Here is a 5,107-nt window from a genome sequence, read left to right on the forward strand (position 1 = left end):
TCTCATTAGTGCATTGTATTTTTCTCTCTATAGATATGGTTTTGGTTTGCATAACACCAACAGCCTGAATGTAAACGATATAAAACCCAATTATCACTGTTTACAATATTGACTAAATTTTCATTTTCATTTTTACATCCTATTATAATATATACTAAAATTAAAACAATTGCCCAAGTAATTTAAGTGTTAGGTCCTGTTTTTCTTTTATTTTGCAGGGCAGAGGGGAGGAGGAAGGTAGGGAGAGAGGAAGCAGGCTGGAAACAAATTTTCACTTAACATTTCTAGGTATTTATCATTTTATATTTTACTTGCAGACCTGGCTGAATCTCCTGTTTAACAATTGAAATATATTCTCAACAGTACTATCAAGAGCTGTTAGTAAAAGCTTCTTATAAATTTGAGCTATGTCAATTTTTAGAACAAAATAATAATGGAAATTAATATTTTTACATAATGTGATATCATTTAAGGTATTCATGAAAGAAAGTTGATAATTTTCCAGGTCTTTTTTTTCTAGTGATTGTGATCATTCCGTCCTATAATGCTTGATAGTAAAGAAATAGCAGAATACTGGAGCATTTGTCCACGGAAGTGAATATTTCAGTTAGATAACCTTAAAATAACTTTGTTTTTTTTCTTCATTTTATTATGGCAAGTGTGATACATTTGAGTAGACTTTTAGAAAAATAAAACTTTATAATGAGGGTGAAAAGAAAGAAGGGGGAATAGAAAACACTATGCACGTATCCTTAGCTCGTAATATATAAATTTAATCCTACCCTTAAGTGCATTTTATGGAGTTGTTTGTGCAAAAGCACTTGCAAAATAAATGTTAACTTTATAGATGCATGGAAATTGTAATGTTGATTCTAACATTTTAATAAAGAACCCATTTGTGGCCGTTTTCCAAAAGCAAATGTATAGCAAGTTTGTCAATCATGTTTAAATAACCTATGGACTCTGTGGCACTGTCATTCACCATTCATACACCCTCCAATATGTTGAACCAGTCAAATTGCCTGAGATAAAGCTGTGAGAAGAATGAAAACACTGAATAATCCTTCAGGGATGGTACTCCTGAGTATAAGGACAGCTCAGAAACTGCGCTGCAGAGGCAAAGTGAAAAACTGAGATTACCATCAGACTGAAACCCTGCTAGAAATAGAATCAGAATAAAAGAAATAAAATCGAAGAAATACAATAGAATAGAAATAGAAATTTTAAAGTGAATACTGTGGATAGCTTAATGTTGTGGAACAGTGTTCTCAAATAAGTTCTTAATTTCCTCTGTTGCTAAAAAGAAAAAAGAAAGCTTTACCTCTATACTGAGGAACAATTAAAGTGGCCCCATAGTTGTTCATCATGCAAAAATGCATCTACTTAAATAAGAATGCAATACTAGAAATCTGTATTCAGAAAAAGGCAACTCTCATTTGATTGACATAGATCTCTAAGCCTATTATTAATTATTTCCAGAGAAAAATTTGTTTTCTCTGGGGAAAGCTTTTATATGTGATTTATTTGCATGAGAGGAAATCAGATGCTGTTATGTGTATAATTTCAAGTATACTCGCTACAATTGTTCTATATCTCTTCATCTGCATCAAAGTTTTACCTCTCATGAAAGTAAAGCAGGGGATAATAGCTCTTTTGCTCCCATTAGACATATTAATTGAAGTAATTGCATTAAATGAGAAATAATGCCTTTGGGGAAGGTAATGCCAAGAACAGACACCCAATAGAAAAGTGTTGCCAAAGGTATGTATGGGAGGAATGATATGGGCCAAGAGCATATAACAAACTCAACTCAAAAGTTTAAGTAGCTGTAGAAACTAAAAACTAGTAAGCATAGGCATATGCAGCTTGGAGTTGTAAACCTTTTAAGATAGGTCTATAGTAACAAGGGCATAGTTCCTCTCTGTTGTGGTGCCTCACATGTCCCTGTTTGGGAAAGACACCAACAACAATGGGAACAAAATTAACACCAGCACAAAAATATTGCATAGGTTTCTTTAATAAGTTGTCTGCTGGCTAAAGCTTACAAATATCCTGGGATCACAGAAAAGATGAGCTCTTGGAGAGATATAAACTATTTTTTTGATGACTCCTATGTTGTAAACATAGAGATGCCACTTCTGCACTGGAGGAGCACCCTCCCTATAGTATGAAAGGCAGACGCAGATATTAGAGAAAGAAAGACTTCACAACCCATCAGAATTTCCAGATAGGATTTACTAGTTACCAGGTATGCACACTTTCACAAGTTTCTTGCCATTTCTGAATCTTCGCTTTGTCATCTGCACAATGAAAGTAATGATACTTGTGACATATACCATTGTGAGGATTAAATAAAAGAGTTTTGCAAGGTATTTGTAAGCTATTCACCTAGATGGATCAGACATAAATTTCAAGAGCAAAATTTTAAAACATTTAATAAAAAATAAATTTATTTATAATCTTGAAATAGAGATGGATTTATTCAATTAGGCAAAACCAGAACTATCTATAAGAGAAAAAGATTGACGAGTGTGACTACATAAAATAATGATACTTTATCAAAACACACTGAAAGACTGTGAATAGTGAATAGTTATTTTTAAACTTGGAAATTATCTTTGTAGCACAACAGTATTCCATAGGCCTTTCTAGTAGGAATATAAACTGTCATAGCCAGTTTGGAAAACAGCTTGATATTATCTTGTAAAATTTAACATTCATGTACTATATGACCCCACAATTCTACCCCTAGCGTGTATGCCTCCACCTCAAACTCTTGAATCTACATACCTAAAGACATATACTGCAATAGAATGTTCATAGTATCACTATTCACAATAATAAATAGTTGTTGACAGGGAAATACGTAAGTAAATTAAAGCACATGCACAGAATTATTCAGCAGATTAAGTGAATGAACCATAGCTCCATTCAAAAATATGAATAAAACCTATTAAGAAAAAATTAAGAGAAATAATGAGAGTCCCAAAAGGTTACATGGAGAATGATAACAAATTTTGTAAGGTTAAAAGCAACTAAAACAAAGCAATATACTTATTCATATATTACTGTATTAGTCCATTTTCATGCTGCTGTGAAGATATACCTGAGGCTGGATAATTTATAAAGAAAAGAGGTTTAATTGATTCACAGCTCTGCTGGGGAGGCCTCAGGAACCTTGCAACCACGGTGGAAGTTACCTCTTCACCAGGCGGCAGAAGAGAGAATGAGCGCAAGCAGGAGAAATGCCAGACGCATATAAAACCATCAGATCTTGTGAGATTCACTCATTAACACAAGAATAGCATGGGGGAAACCGGCTCCATGACTCACGTACCTCCACCTGGTCCCGCCCTTGACACGTGGGGATTATGAGGGAATTCCAATTCAAGGTGAGATTTGGGTGGGGACACAGAGCTAAACTGCATAATGCATATTAAGCATATACTTAATATACTTATTAAGATTACACAGAGAAGTGGAAAAGCTACATTTAAAAAAGAAAAAGCAAGCAAGGAAGAGAAGAATCAGCATAGATTCAGGATAGGAGCTACTTCAAGTGAAGGAGGAGGGGTATAGGATGGGAGAGAACCACACAGAGTTATAAAAGTTATAATCAATGCTTCAGTTTCTGGATTGGGATGGGCGTTCACAGGTGTTCATTATGTTATTCAAAATAGACACAAACATGAATGGACCAATGATAAAAGTACTTTCTAGGGCTGAGTGCAGTAGCTCACGCCTGTAATCCCAGCACTTTGGGAGGACAAGGCGGGTGGATCACGAGGTCAGGAGTTCGAGACCAGTCTGACCAACATTGTAAAACCCCATCTCTATTAAAAATACAAAAATTAGCCCAGCATGGTGGCGCCCTTCTGTAATCTCAGCTATTCAAGAGGCTGAGGCAGGACAATTTCTTGAACCTGGGAGACGGAGGTTGCAGTGAGCCGAGATTGCACCACTGCACTCCAGTCTGGGCAACAGAGTGAGACTCTGTCTCAGAAAGAAAAAAAAGGCAAGGGAGGTCTAATATGTGTTCACTTGTAAAATAATCAATGAAATGAAGACAACTCTTTGTTCTCTCTAATTAGATAGAGGATAGAAGTTGAAAAAGCTAATCCATCATGCCCACCACAGTTTACTCCTTTGGTTATCTGGTATCTGTGTACACCTCCTATCCATAGCTGAACTTCCAAATAGCAACTATTACAATAAAAACACACTTGCATCTGACATAACTCAATTACCACTCATAAAAATAAATGAACAACAGTAACAAAAATATACTTACTGGGAAACTTAATATTCTACCACTCACTAAGTCTATCACTGAGTAATTTTTATTCTTCTTCCAATTTAGTCAATTCTACTTCATATAAGGATTCTATAGATTAAGCTATTCATTTAAATATAACCAGGAATGGCAGCGCACACCTGTAGTCCCAGCTAGTTGGGAAGCTAAGGTGGTAGGATCCCTTGAGTCCAGGAGTTTGAGGCCACGGTGAGCTATGTATGATCACAACAGTGCACTCCAGCCTGAGTCACAAAGCCAGATTTCATCTCTAAAAGAAATTTTAAAAATACACACACACACACGAAGACAACTTATGCAAAATAGTGGATGAACAACAGAAGAGAAAAAAGGAAATGGGTTAATATATATTCATATATATCATATATATTTAACACAGTATGAAAAACTATGGGCAACTGTTAATGAATGTATAGTTATAGTTTTAAATTTCTTTGCTGTACTATCTGTTTCCTATTCCTTTTGTCTTTTGCTAATGTCTCAACTGACCAGGCTTCTTGGTGAAGTAAGTCAAGCTAACATTCCGTGGTAGTCCTGCATGTAAAATGTTGCTATGATCATCCAGGAACTTTTACTAGTGATTATGAAAGTAGTAGCATGTCCCCAGATGAGCTCCTGTATTGCAGATATACTCTCCTTTACCCACTTTTCTGTAGCAAAACTATTTTTTCTTGATAGTCAGTATAAAAATAACTTCAGCCAACATAACAGTATACTTTTTTTCTCCTTTTGGTTGAGTGGTGCGAAAAACCCAAAATGGCCAGATGGTAGTCTCAACTTCCAGTTTATTAGAAG

The sequence above is a fragment of the Gorilla gorilla genome, chromosome 5 (assembly GCF_029281585.2).
Source record: "Gorilla gorilla gorilla isolate KB3781 chromosome 5, NHGRI_mGorGor1-v2.1_pri, whole genome shotgun sequence".
Classification (NCBI taxonomy): Eukaryota; Metazoa; Chordata; class Mammalia; order Primates; family Hominidae; genus Gorilla; species Gorilla gorilla.